The sequence below is a fragment of the Trachemys scripta genome, chromosome 5 (genome assembly GCF_013100865.1).
Source record: "Trachemys scripta elegans isolate TJP31775 chromosome 5, CAS_Tse_1.0, whole genome shotgun sequence".
Taxonomy (NCBI): domain Eukaryota; kingdom Metazoa; phylum Chordata; order Testudines; family Emydidae; genus Trachemys; species Trachemys scripta.
The window spans coordinates 58,748,403-58,775,242 of record NC_048302.1 but is presented as its reverse complement, the minus strand read 5'-3'; positions in this window follow the sequence as shown (position 1 = coordinate 58,775,242).

The following is a 26,840-nucleotide window of genomic DNA, read 5'->3' as shown; positions in this document are numbered from 1 at the left end:
GAGCCATTTGAAACTTACCCACTATCCACCTGAGCTGCATCAACAAAGACTTGACAGAACAGTAAACTAGAGTAGCACTCTGCAGAAATATTTGTTCCATGTGATTGAGTCATGTGTTTCACAATGGTCCACTGGATGGCTACTTGGGCACTCTGTCCAATGTATATTGGAAATTCCTGCTTGCCAAATTTGGCACTGCTTCTTGAGGTAGCCTACACTAGATTTAGTAGCTTGTACTTGGGAATGGGCCAAAGATGCCCGAATTTTTCACCACTAGGGAGATGGGGGCAATACTGCCTGTTACCATTGGGAATTCTGCAAATAATATACTTCTTTACTCACTTTTGATAATTCACCATTCACATTTTATGATTGGTTGAAGGACTTCTGAACCCACAGAGATCTTTCAAAAAAGTCATGTGAATAATTGCAATACAAATCCTTGTGTAAAAACATATTCATGTGAGTATTTGTATGAAAAGGCATGTGTGAGAGACACTCTTCTTTTCCATGAACATATATGAGAAGAAACTTCACTAAGATCAACCAGTCTTCCAGCAGGAATATGCTTGCCTATTGTCTCAGCACAATCCCCAGGTTAAACCATGGCCTGGCTTCTTCTACAGATCAACACTACTCCTGGAGTGGAAAAAGAAGCTGAGTGCTTTGCAATCATAAAACTTCCAACCCAGATTGCAATGACCCTTACCCAGATATCAAACTCAGATCTTCTATGTGTTCAGCATTGTATTGGACGAGCAATAGTTAATTGTGCAATATATAATACGATATTGATATGATGGGGTCTTGAAGGATCTCTTTTCCATTGCTTTCCCAGCCTCCACAAGTTAAACAGACTGAGACCAGTTTTATTTTGTTCTGTTGATGGCATTGCTGTTCTGCCAACATCACTCCTAGTGAGTGGTAAAACCACTGGAATGCTTACAATGGTGGTTTTTAGTTACAGTTTTTATCGGGACTATGCTTGTGACTGGCCTAATAAAAATAAATTGTCCATATCTTTGGAGAAATCATTTGCATGTTGCTCTGTAGTGCTCAATTGCTCACTAAAAGTGTGCTACAGGAGAAACAGTGCATAGTCTCACTTTAAAACCTGGCATTGCTTTGTCTTATTTTTAAGGCATACCTTAATATTGCCCATGAGTAGTAAATATTATATTAATATTTTCTAAATTTCTAAGTCCTGTCCTTTCCCTCCCTGGCATTCCCATATGAAAGATAGGTCTTCGAATCTCTGTGCTTTGCACAGAGATTCGTACATTACTGACACTAAGCTAATAGTAACAATAAACCATATATTCAACAACTTCACCAAGTCCCCACCCAGTGGGTGTGAACTGATAATTTAGAAAGAAGATAGAATGGATTTCAGAATACACACACTCCTAACTATCCTCAGTGCATAACCTGGTAATACACTTATCTTTATTGGTTATTTCTGGGATGGGGAGGAGATTCTGTGAAGTACTTAAAGGTGCAGGGAAAAATTAACACATTAAAAGTTAAGCTTCTAAGTCCAGGACTTGCTGGATGCTCAACTGCTTTTGGGAGGGGAGAAAAAACTACAACAACACTTATTTAAATAAGGATCTAGGAGTCTGACTTTAGGCATCCTTTTAAAAATAAAATCTTGGTCCCAACATATGCAAAAGTCCCTTATAGTTACAGAGCTACCTACTGCATCACTATATTGATTCAAAATTCTTATTGCTGTGAAACAGCAGATCTAAGCTTCAGTTAGTTTAAACACCAAACTGAAAATTCTTGAAGGACGGGGGGGGGGGGGAGGGGGGGGGGGGGGAAGACAAAACCAAAAACGTAACAGTAACGTGCGTGAAAACAATAGCAAGGATAGTCCAATGGCTGGGCCCTAACCTGAGACTTGGGAAACATGGGCTCCATTCCTTAGTCTGACACAGACTTCCTGTGCGACCTTGGGCAAGTCACTTAGGCCCAGATTTTTAAAGGTCTTAGGCATTGCTCCACTCAGTGTTATAAGGCCCAAGGCCCAGATCTTCAAAGGTAGTTAGGCCTAACTACCTTTTAGGATCTTGCCCTAGGTGACTCAGTTCCTCATCTGTAAGATGGCAATAATTGTACATCTCTACCTCACCAGGCTCCTGTGAGAAAGAATACATTCAAAATAGTGAGGTTCCCAGAAACTATGGCGATGGAGGCCACATTAGTATCCTAGATATACAGAAACATATGAGGAATTTAAAAGGCCTCCTTAGGATGATCTTTATCTTAAATCCTGCAGGCAGTTGAGAAGCATGCAAATACCTTTACCTACAATGAGCCAAAATGACAGCGCAAATTTTACCAATGTAAGGAATCAATAGATGTTTTCCAAGTGTATAGGGACTGCAGGATTGGGCCCTAAATTAAACAGCATGAAATTCATGATACTGAGGCGTATCCCTAATAATATTTTTCTTTAGAGGCTTAGAAAAGGGACAAACTGTTTGTGTGGTACATTTGTAACAGAGGAGTCATGAAAGTCAAAAATCCATACCAGAACATTCTACTTGTGAAAGTCATACATAATGGAAACTATGGGAATAAAACTAAAACCATACCCTAGGCTTTGGGCCATTGGTATGTCAGGTCTAGCACCAACCATGTAAACCAGACAACCGAAGGTACATTTAAAAAAGAGTCAGTGTACAGTTAGCGTTTTCATAGCAGCAGCTTGCTTTGTGCTGCACAGCATGCAATACATGTAAACCACTAGGCAATATATAAAACCTAGCGTGTTTTAATAGTACCAGCAACCTTGTTTCATCTGCTTTACTGACTGCTGCAGCAGAAAAACCATACTAAGCATAAATGGTTGTGAGTAACAAAAAGTGTACTAAATAAAATAATTTCCTCATCCAATTGCCAGAGAGACTTCAGTGATTAGACAACAGAAACAGCTGCTTTTAGACATCCCAATTTCTTATGTACTTGCTGTATTTTGAAACTAATTTTTTAAGGGTATTTTTTTTTTAATTCTGCCATTTCTTCATCCAGAACTACTAACTGTTGAAGTCCAGATGAAAGCTGTGCAGCACAAAGCAAGCTGCTGCTATGAAAACACTAACTGTACACTGACTTTTTTTTTTTAAATATACCTTTGGGTGTCTGGCATATGCTCACTATATTCAGACATTTATTGGCCTCTCTTCTCTATTAATGTACACAGTATGAGCATCATTCATGAAATGACACTAATTTATTGCAACTTTTTATAGAGAAGCCCTATTCAAATCCATATATTCACAACTAAAATATTTAGCTTGTCTGTGTCTGATACATTTTGTATCTTTTCTATTTCTGTAAGTATTCCACCTCTGCTCCTTCCCCTCCATATTATACAAGATATAGTTGTAGTCAAAGTATCATCCCCAACTCAGCAACTCATAAAAGTTTAACAGAAGGCACAGTACAACCAAATATTGAGACCATGTGGTATTACAATTTTACCATCACAAATCATGCATAATAAGCATTCTATTTTCTGTTTGCATTACAATGTTCTTTGATAATTTAACTACATCTGATTTGTACTGATTCTGCAAGCAAAAGATTAATCCCACACTACAAGACCTTTGCACAAAAGTTAAAAAATAAAGTGTTTGAGAGATCATTCAGCATATGTCCTGGATACTCCAAAGAGGGCCACTGAGGATGCATCACTGGAACGTGATCTTTAATTGTTGCATGAGGTTCTGCTAAGCTTGTACTGATATACAAGATCCTTCTTCTTTTATGAGGAAAAATATTAGCTTCATGTAGCTTTGACTGACAATGCATATGCTGGCCTGAGTAAAAAAGCTTCTCTGCTGTGAAAGGTTGCAAGTCTGCTGCTCACTAGAGAGTCACAGAAAGCATTAATGATGTTATGGTGTCCCCCACTCTCCCCTCTAAAAATATATTATGAAAGCAATATTTTAGCTTGTCCATTCTGTTTCTCCTTATTAGGAAACTGCCATCACCTCACAACAGAATTACTTCTCCTTAGAAATGAAGAAGTCAGATGGCTTTGGTGCTCGTCTCTTTGTGGTAGTCTCAGACCTTTTATTTCCTTAGAACCTCTTTCCTTTTGATCTCTTCAGTGAACCACAGATGAGCTACACTTGCAACTGGATTGGGCAGCCAGCAAGGAAGTGCACCAAACCTACAAAGTTTGACAGGCCCCACAGGCCTCAAATGTAGCTTATGTTAAACACCACACTCTAGCAACCCTTCTTCTATGGGATTATTCCAATGATCTCATGGTTTTGCTAAGGAAAATTCTTTAAAGATTATTTTTAAAACCAAGATAGCATTCATTTATAGCTTCACCAACATACATTATAGGTGAGGCTGGTAGCCCCATGCTTTGGAGCAGGGACATGAAATTTGGCAATAGGTGGCCTGTGTGTCAGGGATGTGCCTTTTGCCATCACTGTGAAAATTTAGCTGAATTTGGCCAAGCTATAAGCCTCTGAAAAAATTAAATCAGTTTGCATATGCTCAGCAGAGACTCCCTAGAGTATGGCTGCTAAACATTCTAAATAGTCTGTCCACACTGGGAATGTTCTAGCTTGGGGCTGAATAGGACTTTCCTCGTAATGGCTGCTCCCAGATGCACCACGCATGTCCCTGCTCTGGCTCCTACATGTAGGGGCAGTCAGAGGGCTCCGCACACAGCCCCTGCTGCTCCCATTGGCCAGCAACTGTGGCCAATGGGAGCAGCAGAGGCAGCGCCTGCAGTCGGGGTAGTGTGCAGAGCCGCCTGGTCATGCCTCTGCACAGGAGCCGGGGGGGGAGAGGAAGGGGCACATGCCACTGCTTCCGGGAGCTGCTTGAAGTAAATGCAGCCTGGAGCCTGCACCCCTGACCCACTCCAGTGCCCCAACCCTCTGCCCCAGCCCTGATCCCCCTCCTGCACTCCAAAATCCTTGATCTCAGCCTGGAGCCCCCTCCTGCACCTAATCCCTTATCCCTGGCCCCATCCCAGAGCCTGCACCCCCAGCCAGAGCCTTCATCCCCTCTTGCATCCCAACCCACTGCCTCAGCCTGGAGCCCCCTTCTGAACCCTGACCTCATTTCTAGCCCCATCCCAGAGCCTGCACCCCCAGCCAGAGCCTTCACCCCCTCCTGCACCCCAACCCCCAATTTTGTGAGCATTCATGGCCCACCATACAATTTTCATACCCAGATGTGGCCCTCCGGCCACAAAGTTTGGTGGTGCTAACTGATGGCGGTTAATTACATCTGCTGTAAGCTTTCCTAAAAAAAAAAAACCCACACACAACCAATCCAGCCTTCCAATCAGCTCTTCTCAACTCCTTCTTCTCAATATCTTCTTAGTAATGAAGTGTGGTACTCAGAACTGTACATGATATTTCAGGGGTAGTTTCACCATCATATAGAAAGGCACTATCATCTCTTTCCTCCATGATATATGCAGCTCAAAATCTCTCTGGTCTTCTTCTGTCACATTGTAGAACTAATTTGCTGTCCGTTATAATACTTAAGTCTTTTATACTTCTCCTTCAGTATCTACAGTTTTAATTATTTCCCCCCGTCCTCATAAGTACTGTAAAAACTAGTTATTTCTACCATCTCATTTTTATCTCCTATGAATGGGCCAAGTTCTAGTTAGTGTGCAGAAAGGGACATGCATTTAACTTCTCTAAATCCTTTTGTATTGTGTCTATATATTCACTTTCCAGTTTAATCTTTGTAAATGTCATTAACATGCTATTACATCACTTTCTTCCATTTTAATAATGAAGCATTAGATACAACTAAACTGGGTGAACCTCAGCCATTCAGTCACTCCATTAGAAGCCACCCCACAGCGTTATGCCGTTGCTGGCCCAAATTTATCTCTGGTAGAATTGCTCTCAGTGAAGTTACACCAGGAATGAGTTTGGCCCAAATCAGCAGGTTGATTTTTCATATTTGCCTGACAGGATTTCTTCTTTATAAACCCTCTGATGCTTATGTATTGATATCCTGGCTTTGATGCATCCAGACATATTAGGATCACTCCAGTTTATAAGCACAAAAACAGCATAGCAGCTCCTATGCCACTTTCTCCCTGCTGATGGCATAGGTGGCATGAATGCTGGAAAAAGTAGCATGGGCTGGCTTCATTTCACTCCAGTAATCCCCTTGAAGCTATTGGCAATTTACCGTATATCAAAAGAGCAGTTCCACATACGGTTGGCCACTCCCCAAGGGTATTCTCCACATAAGAGCACACTGCATTACTGGCAGCAGCTGAGGATCTATGCCACAATTTTAATAGAGACTGCAGTGAAATTTAGTAGATGGTAATTGCCAGGATTACTCTTCTTTCCTTTGCTAGATATTGTACCACATTGGTTGTTTTTTTTCCTAATCTTCAGGTACCTCCCCAGCTTGCTTTTCAAAACCCATTGTCAGAGGTTCAATGTGAATTCATTAGCTAATTCTCAGCATCATAGATTACATCTCACCTCCAGCTGCTGATTTGCAGATGCTCTAATTTACCAATAATTTGTTTGCTTTACTAGTACCTACTTTTCAAGGCGTAAAAATTACCCAGAACTCTTGTATTTATCTTGTTAAAGGCATTTTTTCCATATGCATTGGTTTCATCATCCCATTATACTTTGAGATTTCATTTTCCCCTGATAAAAGGAATACGGGATTTTCACAAGTTAACTGCTTTGAGTAGCTTTAACTCATTATGGGTGTTTTTACTTCTTATTTTTCCCCTTGAGCCTTAACTTACTGAATGTTCTTGCCTCCCTCTTTTCCATTTCCAGAACAGCTCATTTGTTAACCTCAGGTTTTTGAGCAGTCCCTTGTGAAGTCACATTGGCTTTTTCTTGCATATTTTCCTCAGAGGAATTTTAATCTGTTGCACCTTAATTTATGATTTCTTTTAGGATTCACCAGCTTTGTTTCACACCCAGGGTTTTTAAGAACCTCTGCTCATTTTATCCTGCTCAATAGGGCCCTGATTTAGCAAAGCATTTAAGCACATGCTTAACTTTAAGAATGTGCATAATCCCATTGCTATTCAACAAAACACTTACACATGTGGTACTTGTGTCCCAATGGGATTTAAGCACACGCTTAAAATTTACACACATTTTCCAAAATGTGTTTCTTGAAAATTAACACCGCTGCCCTGCTGCATTTTAGTCACACAGCCAGTTCTTCTCAATCAAAACACTTTTTGGATACTTCTTCTCCGGTTGAATTCTTTTCTTCCTGGATCACAGATCTGTCTTTTATGCAACCTACATTAATAGTACTCCTTGCTTTCTGGTCCTTTAGTTTACGGCATTCACACCACATTCAGGTCCCCCCAAGAAATGTCTCTCTCAAGCAGCAACCACATTTCTCTTACTTGTTTCTAACAAGAGGACAAGAACTTATTGTAAATAAAGGTACTATTGTTTTTCAAGACAACAAGCAAAATATAGCTAAGGTTGCCAGGTGTCTGGTTTTTTACCGGAATGTCCAGTCGAAAAGGGACCCTGGTGGCTCTGGTCAGCACCGCTGACTGGGCCATTAAAAGTCCGGTTGGTGCAGGGCTGGCAGGCTCCCTACCTGGCTCTTCATGGCTCCCCGGAAACAGCGACATGTCCCTTGGGCTCCTAGATGGAGGGACAGCCACGGAGGCTCCATGCACTGCCCCCACCCTGAGCACTGACTCCGCAGCTCCTATTGCCAGGAATTGTGGCCAATGAGAACGGCAGGGGCGGCACCTGCGGGCAGAAGAAGCACACCGAGCCTTCTGACTGTGCCTATGCCTAGGGCCATGTCGCAACTTCTAGGGAGCCCCCCAGAGGTAAGCACTGCTCGGAGCCCGCTCCTCACACCCCAACCCTCTGCCCCAGCTCTGAACCCCCTCCTGCACCCAAACTCCCTACTGGAGCCTGCACCTTGCATCCCCTCCCGCTCTCATGCCCCAGCCCTGAACCTCCTCCTGCACCCCAACTCCCTCCCAGAACCTGCACCCCACACACCCCAACCACCTGCCTGGAGCCCCCTCCCACATCCTGAACCCCTCATTTCTGGCCCCACCCCAGAACCTGCACCCTCAGCCCATACCTCCTCCCACACCCTAACCCCCTGCATCACCCCAGAGCCCCCTCCCATACAGCAAACCCCTCGGCTCCACCTCCCTGCCCAAAGCCCCCTCCTGCATCCTGAACCCCTCATTTCTGGCCTCACCCTGGAGCCCTCACCCCCTCCCGCATCCCAACCCCAAGCATGGTGAAAATGAGCGAGTGAGTGAGGGTGGGGGAGAGCAAGCGAAAGAGTGGATTGAATGAGGGGGGCCCCTCCGGGCAGGGGTTGGGGCAAGAGTGTTCAGTTTTGTGCAACCCTAAATATAGGAAATATTTTAGGTTCAGATTTTCTGACTGCTGGTGATTAAATTACGTGTCTTTGGCTGTGGGGGGCTTCCATTTTGGTGACGAAGCCGCATAAGTTAACCATGGTTGAGTCAAACCATCCTCCCCCTAAAAACAAATAAACAGATATTGCCCCAAAAGGGCTTTAGAGTAAGACGTTGCACAGGGCCAACATTTTATCTTTCCCCCATCCCCCAGCCCTGGCTCTCCCATAACCAGTCCACACCTTCCCTACTTGTGCGAATGAACCCCTACAATACTCTCAAAAAGCTGTTTCCATGGGACCAGGGAACTGGGGGAAGGCCACATATGTCACAAAACTCATACTCCCTACTTCCATGACCTCAGCACCCAAGCCAACATCCCCACCCAGATGTATTCTTTGCCCCCCCATTTATGGAAGCAGAAGGGGGCATTTGGCAGAAGGAACTTATGATGATGTAAGTCTGTCTTTGCAATTTCTTATTTTCAACCCAAGCGTCTCAAAACATTTGAACTTGTACTAGCAACTGAATCTAAACTGAATGGAAACTGAAATAAAAATAGAAATCAGGTCATGAAAACATGACAAGATGTGGCTGTAAACCTTGATTTGATATGAAACAGTGAACTTTGCATTACAAATTAATGTTAATGAATTAAAGATGACCCAAAGATTTTACACTTCAAGGCAATCAAGTCTCAGTCTCTGCAGTCAATCAGCTGCAGCACCTACAGCAGTCATTATCTAAGAAATATTTTGTTTTGGTTGCTGACTAAGTTGTTGACTTGGACAGGAATATAATTTCCAGGCAAAAGGCAAAATAAAACACAGGCGTGTTTGATTTCTAGTCTAGCATCCAGCCTTTGGCTTAAACAAAACTTCAATTCCAATTATTTTGATTTTTTATAACCATGCCTCAGCATTATCTATTAAATGCTTTATCCTATCACCAGCACCCCTACTATGCCATTCTAAGCAATATACTGCCCTCCATAAGAGGATTGCATTGCCATTATCATCATACAAAATTCAAGGGACATATATGGCCCCTTTGAACGGAAAAGTAGGCATATGCCATGGGCTTAAGTTACTCCAACTCAGTTTTCAAACAAATAAAAGCTTTTATTTACTATAGGAAGTGATTCAGATTAATCAGTGGTATACGCAGACTATAGAATTGGATGGTTACCACTTAAGTGTTATGGTTACCTAAACGTCTGGATAAACTGATCCTACCATAGAATTACTAACAAGCCAACATGGCATTCCAAAACTAATAATACGTAGGAAGATACTGTAGGTATCTCTGTTCCTTTTCTGCTAAATCATATGTTAAAGGGCAAATGCTCAAATCATCAGCCAAATCTGGATAATGTACAAGTTAATAAATTAGATAAAGATGTTTGACATTTCTTCTCCATAATAAAGTAAAGTGGTCATAAAACACAAAGTATTGCATCCCATGTGTACCACAATTTTACAGACTTGAGACTAGCAAAGAAATGGATTCAGTTTCATTCTCATTCTTTTTATAACTTTTAACTAATAACAACTTCTAGGCCAGAGATAGCACATGCACACAACTTTATGCATGGAGTGCACAAGAATTCGGTTTGAACAAACCAAAGCAACCAAAACCAGACACCACACAGCTGCCCGTGTCATTTGGAAAAGGAAGACTGGGGAAATCCTCACCTCTAGATCTACTGTACAAGAAACAGCTATTACAAAAAGTCTTAAAAAACAAAAAAGTAATTGACAGTACCCCTTTATGCTTGTTCATTTTTCCTATTAAAATTTCACTTCACAGAGTAGCTGATGACTGAGTTGTTCTGCTTCACATGCTACAAGTACACTATGCTATTTCCATTTCTTTGGATTGGTAGGGGAGAGCTGTTACAGCTACTCCGTCTCCTTTCCTATAAACTACGGTAGCTGCTTAAAAAAAAAAAGGGAAAGAATGGACAACTAGAACTGGCCAGAATGTTTGCATCTAAAGAAAAATAGCAAATTTTAATAACTAAAATTTGGCACTTACAAGTGCCTTTCATCTGAGGATCTCAAAGTGCTTTTCAGACATTAAACTTCAACATCCAGTGAGGCAGGTATTATCACTCCAATTTTACAGATTGGAGGAGTGAAGCAGAGAGCTTAACTAGATTGCCCAGAGTCATACAGCTGGTCAATATCAGAGCCAAGCCAAGAACAGACTTATAATACCTGACTGTATAATGCTTTAGCCATTAGACTACCTCCTTTTGGAATGAAAATTCACCAGCATAGTTCCACTAGTGAGTAAGAGGGGAGAGGAAGGAACTTCAAAATTTTGCAAATGCTACTAGAGTAAAATACAATTTAAAAGCTACAAATGCAGGAAGTGAAGACAAGATTGTGATATTTTAAAAAGAGATTCATGAAATTTCATAGCATTTTGTATCAAAACACAGAAGTTTGAGTATTCTCAGAGCTACATACAAATAAAAACAAAGGACATTTAAAAAAATGGCTGCAACAGAGCTTATGAAGTTGCATGCACAAAAATGCAATGTTTGTACTGGATTCGGCACTTGATCATACAGGCATCTAACTACCCTGTTGGTGTGAGCATATGCTATGTGCACCAGTGTCTGGTTTTCTGTGAATGCAGTTTTAGAGTAAGCTTTTAATGTTTTGGGCCCACATTGATAAAAATATCAAAGTAGATTATACCCAGAATTCAAAAAAATTCCATTAGGGCTAAAGTCTTTATACTGTCATTATCATCAAACTGAAAAGGATCCAGAAAATTATTGCACAACATTAGTGTGTTTTCCCGGCAGAGACTGTAAGGAAAAAGAAAATGTTGAAACTGAATTTACTCTCAGTTTCAACAGTCTTTCAGAAGTAGTCACCCTGCGATGGATTTTTTAAGGGAATTAGAAAAAAACATGAGACAAATATTTTTCACTCTGTCAGTAGAGGATTAATTATTGGTGCTATAAATGAGTTACTGCCTTAAAAGAGTTCTGGAAATTGAAGTGATATGGAATATTTGGAAATACCCATTTTAAACTCTTTTATACTCAGTCCTTGCTCTGGCCAAATCACAGTTGATTAGAAGCCAGCAAGAGTTTTGTCTTAATATAAACAAAGTAAAAAACTTCAGAATTTGATCCATTGATGGAAAATTAGAAATAATGATCTTGCATCTTTGGATCTTTAAGCACTTCACAAGCATTAAGGAATTATCCCCATTTCCTAGTTGAGGAAACAGAGATGAGAGATTAAAACACAATATTTTTGAAGTTGGGTCCCCAATATTAGGCCCCACATCTATATTTAGGCACTTCTGCACCAGAGTGCTGAGCCAGCGAGATGTGGCTGCTCCGTGCCTCTGAAATGTATGCCACTTATTTAGGTACTTAAATAAGGAGTTAAGGGCTTAATTTTAGTCATCCAAATTTGGAAATGTTGCTGTAAGTGATTTGTCAGATCACAAACGTAGTCTATGGTAGAGCTAGCACTAGTACCTGATTTTTGATTCCTAACACTGTTTTAAAACACAAGTCTTTCTGCCCCCACAACCATCCCCAACCTGCTATCCTCTTGAATTCTATAATTTATGGAAATACATGTCTCAGACTAATATTTCTGGAAATGCTATTTCAGTGTAAGACAACCAGTGTATATAACTCAGCACTCATGGCAGCCCAACAGTAACAATCAGTGTGTGATCCTAAAAGAAAATTAAGTTGATATAGGAACATTTAACAGTGAGTAAATTTTTTTTTTAAAAGAAGATTCATATATTACACTTTGTTTCCCCCACAATAAAAACATTGTACTTGAATTTTGTTCTTTGGATCCTACAAAAATAACAAAAATTAGTAAATCTGTATTTTAGGCAACAAGAATGCTAGTAAATCTGTATTTTAGGCAACAAGAATGAAAGATAACATCATGCATGTAATACTATAACTGATGGAAATTTTCTGAATGTTAAGATTTTGACCAAAAAAAAAAAAAAAAAATCAAAAATTGAATTGTTGATCAAGTGTCCCCTTTCAAAAACTTGGACAAAAATTTTCAAAAGATTTTCATGTTTTTCAATCAGCAATACAACGGGAATAATTTAAATTTCAAAATATTGTTCTTTAAAATAAAAATGTTTTTGAAAGATGCCCTTTAATATTTACCACTTTTAAACTATCTCTAGTACAAACCCTAAACATGATTTAATTGTAGTTCTAATATAAATTCTGTAGATATCTTATGCATGCTATTTCATTATCCATAGATACATGTAGTTTTCTTTGTAGACATATAGAAAGAAAAAAAAATCAGTGTATAATGGCCCAAGGAAATATATTTTTCAAAATTATACTGTACACTAGCTTTAAACACTAGAAAGGCTTAGAAAGTAATTTCCTATGGATAGATTTTCTTCTATCAGTACCAGTATAAAGGATGAACTAGAGCTGTGCAAATTCTGCAGTGCTTGGTTTTCAGTGTATATTGCAAATATCAGCACTATAGTTCTTTTTGCAGGAGTTTGGAAGTAAATTAACCACTGCAGGCTCATTTGGAGGTTTGACTTCAATGACCACCAACCTTCTAGTGGAACCTTTATCACCCTCTTCCTACAGAGCTCACCACCCCCAATAAGCCCTATGACCTTTATAATTGGTTTCAATGGGAAAATCTTGGCCTGCCTTGACACTGCCTCCTTTTTCTATGGGCCTATAAAATTTTACGCCTGGTCTTTGGTAACTGTCACTTTACTATAACAAATCCCAGTCTTTTCTTTTATAACAGAAACTTTGTAGATTTTAAACAGAACAATCATATGCAAAAGGTAGGCAGGACTCATGAGTGTTCATGAGGAGACAAATATTTATTATAAGGATTATCTTTCAGGCTGTACATTGCTAAACATTTTTCTAATGTAATGAATGAAGCTTTTGAGGATAGCTCAGGATTAAAAGTGGGTTTGGTTATTCCAACTGATCATTTGGTGTACAACTAGCATGACTAAGCCAATTTACTTACTTACCGGGCAGGCAGTTTCTTTACTTTGCACAACTCATCTGGGCATGAGTTTCTATAACAAAACTACTTATGGTGGCATATTTAGAAAGAGGAATTTCTTGTTCGTTCCCTCATTCCATTTCCCTTTTTTTTTTTTTTTTTTTTTGGCAGACAGAGATGGGATTGGATTTCCTGACAGCTGCTATGAGCCGAGAACAACTCCTCAAAGTCAGCTCAGTGAAGGTAGAAAGATACAACAAGGGGGAAAAGGGGAAACATACCCCTAGCCATTCAAATTTAAAAAATAGGACTTGACCTGGAGAGAAACTACAACTGTTCTAATGATATTTCACAGAGACTCCTGAACAGCTATCAGATTTGAAAAGATGTTGGGCCAGGTTGTGTGTTGATGTTGGTTTTTAAAAGTCACTACACTGCTCAGTGGATTAGTTAGTACACTATAGACAATCACTGTGGTAGGTACATATGTCAATCTTAGAAGGCTCAACTATTGATAGGTCCTCCAAATGCTATTTGCAGTAATGAGGAAATGTAATAGTTTATATATTATTCAAATGGCACTTTGATTCCAGATGCCAGTGTTTTTAACACAGGACCATGCAATCTGTGTCTAGTTGCCTGCTTGACTCTCTACATTAGATGTCCTGTATTTTTTCAAAACAGTCTTCAGCTTCCTTTAAAAAGGGAACATCATGATTTTTCCCGTTTTCACAAGCTCTTCCAATCCTTCCCTGCATGCTGACCTCTGTGAAAAGATGGAAATCTCATTTCCTGCCTCTGACAGAAATTCTCCAAGAGTAAGACTCTTAACCAACCTAGATAGTTATTACTGTCTTCCCCCCAGTCCTTCCCTGCCCTCCCCCATCCCAATCTCAACCCCCTACATCAGGTTCAAATTTGAGACAGGAAAGGAGAAACATTTTTTAATGTTCTTTCAGATAAAAGAAAACTACAGAAGATAACTGAAGTAATTTCCCTAGGGTAATATACATTTGTTTACAACTCAGCCCACCTCATGCTAGAAGCAGCGCCACTCATGCTCTGATACTTTCCAGTCTAGAAAGGGTTGTAGCAAGCAGAAATCCATATTTAGAGCAACAAGTGTACAGGGAGGGCTGTGGGAATGTCATACATAATAAAGCAAATAATAAAAGCTACTTAGCTTGAGAATAAGTGACCCCCTCCCCCCACTTGTGATAATCCTCTGGATATCTCATCTCCAGCCCATATAGCTTTGTCCCAAATATGTAAATAAATAGAGAGGAGAAAGACAATCTCACTTTTTGAAGCTGGTCCACTGTGTATGAGAGAAAGACTGACCCATGCCAGGATAGTCTAATGGTTAGGGCACTCACTTGGGAAACCTGAGTTCAAATCTCTGCTTGCCATCAGGCAGAGTGGAGATTTGAACCTGGGTCAATTCCCAATTCTGTGAATCCCATTTTTAGGCACTTAACACTCCTTATGCATTGTACAGGGAGCCTGAGTACCTAACTCAGGGTTAAAAGAAGAACAGGAGTACTTGTGGCACCTTCGAGACTAACAAATTTATTAGAGCATAAGCTTTCGTGGACTACAGCCCACTTCTTTGGATGCATGTAGTCCACGAAAGCTTATGCTCTAATAAATTTGTTAGTCTCTAAGGTGCCACAAGTACTCCTGTTCTTCTTTTTGCGGATACAGACCAACACGGCTGCTACTCTGTAACTCAGGGTTGTAAATTCCACTAGGTGGCAGAACACCTAAGAGTTAGACCCTTGGTGGGCAACTTGAGGCCCATGGGCTGCATGCAGTCCATCAGGGTAAGCTGATTGCAGGCCGCAAGACATTTTGCTGACATTGACCATCCCCAGGCATGGCCCCCTGCAGCTCCCAGTGGCTGCAGTTCGCCATTCCCGGCCAATTGGAGCTGCAGGAAGTAGAGTGTATTGTGAATATCACCACTGTAGTTCTTTTTGCAGGAGTTTGGAAGTAAGTATTATATATATAAAAGTCAATCATCTGAAAACCAATATATTTTGTTTGAAAACTGAAGATTTTTTTATTCAGAAATGCTACTACAGAGCCTTATGCTCCCATTTTTCTCCGGAGGCAGGGCTCCATGCTCAGACTATGTCTCCTCTCTTGGAAAGGGGAAGCAGTGCAAAACAAGAGTCCCTGGCTATGCTGCATCATGGGAGCTATAATCCAGAGGGGAGCCCAGCCCACAGAGGAAATTGGTTGCCTAATGTTTCCAAACTCCCATGAGGTACCATGGCAGCATATCCAGATCAAAATATTTCAGTTTTCAGGCATTCAGTTCTTTGATAAAAAAAACCCTCAGTTTTCTGCAGAAAGACATTTCATGAAAAAAATCTGTTAGTTGAAAACAACTTATAGAAAATTTTTGCCCAGCCCTACTTCTAATTCCCTGTTTGTAGAAAAGCACCTCAGAAAAAAAGAATGTCTGGCCTCTGGTCCCTTGTTCATTGCCAGTGGAGCTATACAACCCAACCAGTTGCGACTGGGAGAGGGCTACCTAACTTCTGTTTAGACTTCCGGCTTCTTCCCCTCCCCACCACAACACGGAACATCTAGAAAGGTTAGGGCCTATTAAACAGAAAAAAAAGCTAATAAGAGTGAAGACAGGCACATGCCACTCAAATACAAAAATGATGTTGCCTAATCCCGATGTTCCTAAGCTATAGTCCATAGCACAGTTGGTGGTGGTTGGTGTAGAACTGGCTGGTCACACAGTTCTGGCTCCTCCTTATTCTCAGCTATTAAATGGTATTTAGAGAGCTAGAAAGTTTCCTAACTTTACATTTCCATGTAGGCAGCAGCTGTAGTTGCCATAGGGATGTTATGCAATCACAGATGGGACAGGGGGGAGATATACAAAAACACTATTAAAATGTGATCCAGGTTATGAAAAAGTCTGAGAACCCTGGGTCTGACCTAATTGCAGAGTAATTTAAAGTGACAATAAGACTTCTATGATAAATTTGTTAAATATGGAATACATGTGGAAACAATTTAATACATACAGAGAAAGAAGGAAATGTATTAATTTCAAAAGTGATGCAATGTGACTTGGTTGTCCAGAAGCAACTGAATGAGGTTAATTTAGCCTGAAATTATATTACTATACGAATAACTTTGGGAAAGTGTTTAAACTTGCTCTAATACTTCTGGTTTTATATAGTACCCAAGATGGACAACATCCTCTTCCTAAATTTCATACATGAGAAATCACACTACCAGATGCAGACAATGCTTCGGCAGTTAGTTGCCTACTAATACTCGAAGACATATTGAAACAGTGCTCCTAGTCCTCTAAATTAGAGCAACACCAGGTACAATCCTTATAATTAGGGCTCACCTACACTACAATTATGATTTAATCAGAGAACAAATTCATAGTAAGGGTGCTTCTCAACACACTGCAAACTGTTACCACGTTGTAATGTTGCCATGTTTTAAGTAGATCTATCAACCTGCATACAGTAATTTCCCCTACATAATATTGAATTTGAAATTTTACATAAAACATTCATGATCTTGCATAACTGCTAATCCTTTGCATAACATCCTAGCAACAAATAGAGCTTAATTAAAATGGCATATTCTACATATATTTGTATATTCACCTATTTCCCCTACATAAGATTCATGTAATAATTTCAGTTTGACTGGAGATATACATCTATTTATCAGGCATAATATCATTCATATGGTATTTGTACTGGTATATGAAGGTCATTCTACTAAGATACTACTAGAAGGGCTCACTGGAGCTACATTTCCAAAATAAGCTAGAAGAAGATATTAGATCAGAAAAAGAAGGGCTTCCATGGTCCTCCAGCACCCAAAAGTAACAGATATACAAACATCTTTTCGTGAGCTTAGATGACCCAAGCTACATATATGATACTTGCCCCCCGGATTACGCAAACCCGACTTACGCAAATCCGCACTTACAGAAAAAGTTCCATAAGCTAGAAATGGCAGGGGGGGGGCAGGTTGGCGTAATTGTCAGGTATACATTTCCGACTTATGCAAAATTCGAGTTACACAAGGCGTTCGGGAATGGAACTCTTGCGTAAGTCGGGAACGTCTGTAGTGTACAAGTATGAACTACTGTGTGTATTCTGAGCAAAGTGCCCTATTTGTACCATGTATATGCTTCGTAGTGAATGTGCCCCGATTCTGTAAGTCACCTGTAAGAAATTCTCAAATTTCAGTAAGTGCACAAACTTTGCTGAGGGTAAATTAGAAAGAACTCAAAAGTACAGTTCTACTCTGAAGAGTGATAAAGGCACTTTTTACTTAACAGATCTGCTCTGTGGGCCAGATCCTGACATCACTGAAGAAAATGGGAGTTTTGCCACTGACTTAAATGGCATTCAGAGTTACGTCTGTTCACTTCAGTGATTGTAACTATGTGACTTTCTTAGGCCTGGTCTATACTACCCGCCTGAATCGGCGGGTAGAAATCGACCTCTCGGGGATCGATTTATCGCGTCCCGTCGGGACGCGACAATCGATCCCCGAATCGGCGCTCTAACTCCACCAGCGGAGGTGGTAGTAAGCGCCGCCGACAAAAAGCGGCAGAAGTCGATTTTGCCGCCGTCCTCACAACGGGGTAAGTCGGCTGTAATACGTCGAATTCAGCTACGCTATTCACGTAGCTGAATTTGCGTATCTTAAATCGACTCCCCGCTGTAGTGTAGATGTACCCTTAGAGTTTGTCTAACATGTAAATTATTCCAGAATAAGTTAGGGAATGAATTTAAAGCAGAAAAACCTCCATGTGTGAATACCTTTATTCCAGAATAGAGTGCCTTTTTCGATTTTTGCTTAAGCTACTTCCAAAGCTAGATAAGGCACTCTATTCTGGAATAAAGGTATCCATACATGGAGTTCTTCTTTAATTGCTATTCTGGAATAACTCCATGTCTAGATAAATCCTTAGTGGATAAAATAATTTATTGCTTTTTCCTTATGTTAGCTCTTCTGTGACATAAAGTTGGATATTATTTCTTACTATGTATCAACAGCATTATTTACTATCAAACAGATTGTCGCTGGCCCCGCTGTAGTACACACACAAGGGAGAGGCACTCAGGAGTATTTCTCTCTTGTAGGTGCCATGCCAAAACCAGGACCAATTACAGCTGCTGCCCTTAAGGTAGCCTCCATTCTCATGGACCTTCTAAGGCAGGGGTGGGCAAGCTTTTTGGCTCGAGGGCCACATCTGGGTATGGAAATTATATGGTGGGCCATGAATGCTCATGAAATTGGAGGTTGGGGCATGGGAGGGGGTGAGGGCTCCAGCTGGGGCTGCAGGCCCTGGGGTAGGGCCAGAAATGAGGAGTTCTTGATGCAGGATGGGGCTCTGGGCTGAGGCAGGGGGTTGGGGTGGGAGGGTGAGGGGTTGGGGATGCAGGAGGGTGCTTTGGGCTGGGACCAAGGGGATTTGGAGGGCGGGAGAGGGATTGGGGCAGGGGCCCGTGATAGGGACAGGGGTGCAGGCTCCGGGCAATGTTTACCTCAAGCGGCTCCCGGAAGCAGCAGCATGTCCCCCTTCTCACTCCTATGCAGAGGCATGGCCAGGCGGCCCTGTGCATTGCCCTGTCCGCAGGCGCCACCCCTGCAGCTCCCATTGGCTGTGGTTCCCAGCCAATGGGAGCTGCGGGGGCCACGCTTGGGGAGGGGGAAGTGTGCAGAGCCCCCTGGCTGCCCCACACATAGGAGCCGGTTGGGGGACATGCCACTGCTTCTGGGAGCTGTGCAGAGCAGGGCCAACCCCTGACCCCAGGAGCATGGCAAGCCCCGGACCCTGCTCCCCAGTGGGAGCTCAAGGGCCAGATGTGGCCCCCGGGCCATAGTTTGCCCACCCCTGTTCTAAGGTCTGCAGTAACAGGACTTCTCTTCAGCAGGCCATAGGACCATTTGAAAACACTTATGGAAATGTTTACACTAAAAACTTCATTATATGAAATTAAAGCTGCAGGCACATCTCACTGTTGGAGATGTCTGCATTTCAAAAATGGAAACAGAATAAATAATATTAAACTTTGCACATAGGTTGATGTCATCTTGGACTAGAGGACCAGCACCTGGCCTATGTGCCATTTAAGCCTTATTTTGAGAGCTTAAGCGGGACTTGAATAGCACCTAGTAGTGGCTTTCTGCACAAGGGTGAATTTCACCATTAGATAGCACTCTTCACCTCTGTATTTCAAAACACTTTACAAGAGCAGTCAAGCGAGCACTATTATCCATATTTTACAGGGGAGGGAATTGAGACTTACAGAAATTAAAGGTTCAGTTCAGTGAAGGCCATAAATCTTTCATTGACTTCCTCAGGTGTTGGACACGCCATTTAGGATCTGATGAAAGGTCACACAGCAAATCAGTAGCAGAAGTAGGAGGAAGAGAACCCTAGTTTCAGATTCCTAAAGCTCAGTCCACAATTGCCACCTACAATTTGCTTACTTATAAATCTAAAGATCTTGAATGGTCACATGAAAATGATTGGTACTAAATAGTGTAAATGTTTAGGTATATGTGCTGCATATGCTTTTGTTATATATGGAATCTATTGATAGGTGTCATATTTCAGGAAATTAGGACAATGGGAAGGGCACCTAGAGAATGAGAGCTGGAAGAGAAAAGTTATTCAGGAGATATGGGAAGTAAAACACTCAGGAATGGATTGGACTTGATTTGGGTACCAGTTGCCTAGAATCTTGAACCAAATAGCATTTCCATTCATGAAATTAGGCACCCTAAGTCTCCCAGTGGCAACATTGTTAACCCAATACATCCCCTCCTGGCTGGCTATGGTGCTACAGCAATGTTTGCCTCAATCTCCCTCGCTCCAACACTATCCTTCAGCCTCTTCCAGGCATAGGAGTGGCTTGACCTTCCAGCCAGACCACTTTACAGAGTCCTGCCCCAGAAGCCTTTAATAAAATCTAACAAATATTAAAAACTGAATCTTCATCCCAACCAGGCTCAGGAGGGTGCCTCTTCCTTGCAGGCACTCCTTGACCCTCAACAGTTTGGCCACCCCCGGCTCCTGTGCTTCAAAACACATACCTGTCCAGGGGTTGACATATTCCTCCTCTTACCCAGCAGTGCAGACAGACTCATCACAGCTCCTGCCTCTCATCAGGCTTCTAGCTCAGCCTGGAAGTAACTGGTCTGCTCTTCTTCCCTTTCATCTTCTCAGCTTTCCTTCAGATTGTTTCAGAGAAAGAACATTTCTCATCTCCTTCTCCAAGTAGGCTCACCCAGCTCTTTCTAAGAATCTCCAGCTTTTCTTCAGCTGGAGCTAATAACTAAGCCACCTGATCTCCAGCCAATTAGGATCAGCTGGGGTTTACTGATCCATCACAGACTGAACCCTTAAGAGCCAGCAAGTCTGTGACACCCTCAGCTGGCATCTGAAGTAGAATCAGACCAAAATCAGGTCAAACCCAATCTTGTGTGTTTTCCTACATCTGCCTAGAATACAGTGGATGATTGTTCTCTTCCATCCCAGTCACTGTGGAGTCCCTGAAATAATAGTACACAATAAACTGCCAAGAGCAGACAGGTTGAGGATTTATATATCTCAAGAACACTTTGCCCAGTTAAATTTGCAGAGACTTCATCTTCACTTGAGAGTCTATGCATTGGTAGAGCATATTGGCTTATGCTCCAATACATCTGTTAGTCTATAAGGTGCCACAGGACTCTTTGTCGCTTTTTACGCATTGGTAGTTGTGAACCATGCAGTAGAGATCATGTTGAGGTCTATTTCTTAATTTCTCATGCCCCGTCCCAAGCACTACTCCTTTTCTGTCCCTGGCACAGAATGTAGTTGGCCATAGCCTGGCATTCAGCTATAGAAGGCCAGGTGAATGCTAATTTGTATGTTTATTGCCAAGAAATACATATTGATCAGCTCTGACTAGATAAGGGGTACTGGGGTCTTGCCAAATGTACAATCTACTGGGGGTCACAAAATACCTAACATGAGGAGGAAAGTTCAGTTTTCTAAATTTACAGGTGCATTTTGGGAATGATTTTTACCTGGATCCACATGAGAAAGACTAGAGAAGCCAGAGGCACAGGTTACATTGAAACCTCTTGTTAGGTACACTATCTAAGAGCAGTGAAGAAATGTTCATACTACTAAAAGCAAGCGATCCATGATTCCAACTCTAAAATATGTCTATTGGGAAAATACTTTTCTCTGACCTCCTCATGACTCACCTTTTCTCAGACTAATACCCAACACAAAAATTTGAAACCCCAAACCACATTCTGGTATGTTCTTAGCTGTGGTACATGAGAGCATCTAACTTCAAAAAAGTATAGCTGTTATTCTTTCTTTTCACTTTTTCTTCAAGCATGCAATACTGTTGTTGTGGTTTAAATACTATATAGGTTTCCAATTAGGTTTTCAAACTTAATTCAGTTTTTATGGTATCTGCAATGAATCTGCAATAAAACTTTCAATAAATATATCCTTTCAGTATATAAATATATTCTTAAAATAACTTTCACTAAGTGCACTTTTAGGAACTATAGGTAGCCAGCACATCCCTTGTCCCGCGCCGCTTCCCGCAGCCCCCATTGGCCTGGGACAGCGAACTGCACAAAAATATCAGAAGCTAAATGTTTGTGTGCTCTCCTTGGTGAAAAAATTCACTCGTGTGCAGAGAGCCAGCACCAGGCTTCTATACCATGTCTTACATTAAAACTGATGAAGTCTAACAGTGTGAGATACCAGTACAACTCCGTGCTATTAAAGCTTTGATGAGAAGTTGAGGAAAGCTACCAGGTTTGCTTTAAGAATTATCAAATGTTTGGATTAGGAAAGTGAGAAATTAGGGCCTGATCCAAGTCCATTGAAGTCAATAGGTGTCTACCCATTGACTTCAATGGGCTTTCAAATTAGTTCCTACTGTAGTGTTAAATAAATCATAACTATGGTCATATGCAATGTATTGACAACGGACCATACACTGTTTTACATATGCACATGCTGTTCCGATCAATGCCAATGGGTCTTGTGCACATAAATCAATCAAATGGCTCGTATCTAAGGTATTTAGGTGCCTAATTGACATTGATTTCAAATATGACTGGACTTGGGCACACAACTAGTTGCACTGGAAGTCCAATACCATTTGCTATTGAAGATGTGTCCAGGCTTACCCTGCATTCCAGTTCAGGTATTCAATAGTTTCTTTGATACCAAGTACTACCTTTTGAAAATGTTAAAGTGCAGTCATGTACCCAGTTGGACACACGATTGCTGATTCTACACGTGCAACCCAAGTATATCTTCTTGACAGTTAGCCCTAGAGTTATTTCTGAGGACATGTTCTTGTTCGTCACCCAAAGGTTAAAAATATCACACACAAATCCACTGAATTCCAAGTAGGTGAATGTTTTATTTTCATGCTACATATTTTTCAATATTTTTAAATTTATAGGGAGAAACCTCCATGATTTAATAATGAAAGGTCATTTAACAAACGAACTCAAACTTAGATGTGTAAAGAACAAAAACAAACATTTTACTCAGAAAAATATGTTTTTCTTTTAAACACTTCATTTCTTCACGTATAATACTAACAAATTTAACTGATCTTTAAAGTTATTTTATTTTTTAAACAAAATGTTCTTTCCACTTCATCCCAGATGGCAAGATGTTGACTCAATACAAGGAATTTGGGAAGTTATACAAACAAGAACCTAGTCTGACAATCCATTATAAGTTGGCTAATATCCCTTTACTGCCAATAATCAAGGCTCTGCTAACATTTTAGTTTTTTCCTTTTTCTTTCTTAGTTTTTGCTGGGTATGTTTCATTCTGCTCAGCTAAATCGGCAGGTTTTCTTTTCTTTCTTTTATTTTATTTTTAAAAGAGCCCTTTCTTCCCTGCCTTTTAAAGGAAAATGTTTCTTTTGCAAATAAAGAGCTTAGAGTTATTATTTTTTTCTTGCAGGTGGATTTATAGACATGCTCATTATCAGGCTAGTTTCAATCACAATTTTCTCACTCCTCCCCCTAGTCCCTCTCTTCTGAGCAATAGCACACATATAAAGCAAGAGTGTTAGAGCCAAAGGAACATAGTATGGTATATAGCTATGGGCAGATAAAGAATTAACACACATACAGATGTTTAAGTTTGTCCCCAGGTGATATTTGATCTAAAGTCTTAAACCCAGGTTTGATCTGAACAGAGATGCCAGAGTTCTGGAGTCTTCCATGTTCAGAGTCCTTGACCCTAGTGGAAAACATCCAAATAAAACAGTTCTGCTAATTCAGACTTCCTTATAGGCTTCTTTATAGGGACCTGACATTACACTATAAATATTAAAGAGAATTTTTTTTGCAGAGGAGACCTCGGTCATCAATGTGTTGGCTCTGCCTCATCCACCATCCTGACGGGTTGGTTGGAGTCTCAGAGGTCACTCTAAAAACCAAACCTCATGCAGGGCGGTGCAGAAGAGTAACAGGTGAGCCATTGATGGTGCTTAATTTGTGCCAGAGCTTGCCAGGGCTGAGCCCTGGCACCTCTAGGCTTGGCAGTTCATAGCCCCAGCACCCCTGGGATTGCTGCATCAGTTCTGTATGTAAAAAAACTGCTTGAGCCCCAGCACCTCTTTCATTACAAATTAAGCACTGGCCATTGACTCGCCCAGTTATTTTAGGCTGCGAAGAAGACATCACTATATAATGCCATCTGTTTAGTTACTTGCAGAGCCGGCTCCAGGCACCAGGCAACCAAGCACATGCTTGGGGCGGCACCTGGTAAGGGGCGGCCAATCTTGGGGTCGCGGGGGGCAGCGCGGCGCGGCATTCCATGGGGGGGGGGTGCTCCGGCGGCGCGGCGCTCGGTGGGGGGGCGGCGTGGGGCACGGTGCTGGGGGTGGGTGGTTCCGGCGGCGCAGCGCTCAGCGGGGGGGTGCGGGCTCCGGCGGCGGGGGCTCGGCGGGGCGGCACTTTTTTTTTGCTGCTTGGGGCAGCAAAAAAGTTAGAGCCGGCCCTGCTTACCAGTCATTTTAAATAAATCTACTAAACATAACTAATTACTGAGGTATTTCCATTACTGTCTGCTTCATCTCAGATCCAAAGGTAAATTACACATTAAATTTATTCTCATCCTATGTGTTTATAACTTCTACTGAGATCTGTGGACAGGAGTTACACAGAGGGTGAAATTCACTCATGTGCAGAAGGCCAACACAGAGCCTTTGTAGCAATAATTCCCACTTCAGCCCTCAACTTAGGCCTTAAGTGGGACTTGTGCAATGCATAGGCTTTGTGGGGGCCCTCTGCTGAGAGGTGGGTTTCAGCCAGAGAGAGGAGAATTAGTAACCAGTGAAAACCAGGCTCCCTGAACACCTTCAAAACAGACTTTTTAAAAGTATTGTAGTATAATTCAGGTGCCGCCTGCTGTACAGAATCTCTTTCTAGCATTATTAGGGATAGTCTGAATATCCCCCAAATATTTCACTCCCTTCAGTATTTTAGTGACTGTAGTTAATCTTAGCTTACAGTAATTTGTACATTAATATCAGACAGTTCTCACCTGTTCCTCTTCCTAACTGTAAGAATTCCATGGCACACATTTGCTTAAATATACTTAAAATAGTGGTTCTTTGGCACAACTGCCTGCAGTTTTTGCAATCAATATGGTTGGTGTATCATGAACCACATGCAGGGGGTCCTATTTTTGATAGCCAGCACATTATCACAGCCAATCCCAATAGTTTATTCAGACACATCAATGTAATGTATTGCACACTGCCTATGGAATGTAGAGCATAGGAAGTTTTCACTTCCCTGCAGAGTGTAGCCACTGCACCAAGGAGAAATCAAAGTTATGCACAACACACAGAACTCGGCCCTTTGATATTGCCCCGGTGGAGCCAGTTTGCTTCATTAAAGTAGGACTGAATGAATAAACTTCCTCTATTCAGCAGCCATTGCAAGCAAAGAGTTTCAAAAGTTCTTGTAACATGAAGTTCTATAAAAGTGATTAAGTGACTTAGAAGCCTAAGTCTCATTAACTTTTAACGAGACTTAGGGTTCTAAGTCACTTAGGGGGGTTAAAATTTCACCCACAATGAGAATAATGATGTTTAACAGCTGTTCAGTTAATCAATACATTTTTAAAATACAACAAAAATTTACAACAGCTTTGAAACTTCCCATTTTTTAGCACTGTCTAACAAGAAAGGCAATCTTTCACTCTTACTTTACATTCAATATATTTTAAAATAATACAACCGTTTAGATTAGGTATTTTTAATTCCATAATAATTCAATACTGTGAACAACTGAAGAATTATCCTTGAAATTAGATGAAAAGATAGTACTGGAAATGCAAAAGTTTCAAGTATCTGGGTTCCAGAATCCAGGACAATGGAGGACAAAATTAGAGCTAGGATAATAAAATGCCTGGGTCAAATGGAGCTAGAGAAGTGGGGTAGCATGTGAAAGGAAGATAGCAGTAGAATTAAAAAGGAATGTCTTTAAAATGATGATTCATCCAGTTTTAGTTTAGAGTGCTGAGTGCTGGGCAACAAAAAAGAAGCATAGGCAAGTGAACATTAAGATGGATGAATGGTGTAAGCAAGAAAGATAGTGTGAGGAATGCAGACGCGGATGGTTTGGTCATGTAAAGTGCAGTTCTGACAACTATGTGGGTAAGAGTGCAACAGATCAAGATTGAAGGGGAAAGACTGATTGACACAAGAAGTAGTGGTGGGATGTCCTAAAGGAAGTGGTGTGATAGAAGGCATGGCATTGACTACAGCACTTTGGAAAGAGAGGATCTGTAGAGCAGACCCTATTTGATGGGATTAACACAAAGAAGTAGAGATCAGGTATTTTTACTAGGCCAGACCATACACTCTGCCACCACTGATAAAAGAGACAAAAACCCAGTAGATGTTGTCTGATGCAAGAGGAGTGTTATCCCCATGGACTACTTTCTCTGATCCCAATGGAGACCCTCTATGGGGTGTGAACAGGTTGAGAGCAGGACTGAGGGGATGTGCACTCTTCATGTACAATCCCCTCACCAGCTCAGTAGAAGAATCCACCTAAATTAATGCTGCCTATGAGGCAGCATAAACATATATGCTTCTCCTCTCTGTGCTATGGGGAAGGAGGGAGGACAGCTCTCAGGGGCTTCCCTCCTGGTCACTGTCCCTCTGGGGCAAAGAATGTCCAGAGGTGGTAAGGAGAAGGTGAGCATCTGGCCCCACCTCCCTCTGCACCACCTTGCAGAGCTGGCCACCTACAGCAGGATGAGCAGGCTACACTGTCCTATAAGGTGGTGCACCCTGAGCTGCCCTTTGTGCAGTAAGTCTATCAGGGCATGGTTTTGCCTCCTTGTACTCCCCAGGGACAGGGAAGCT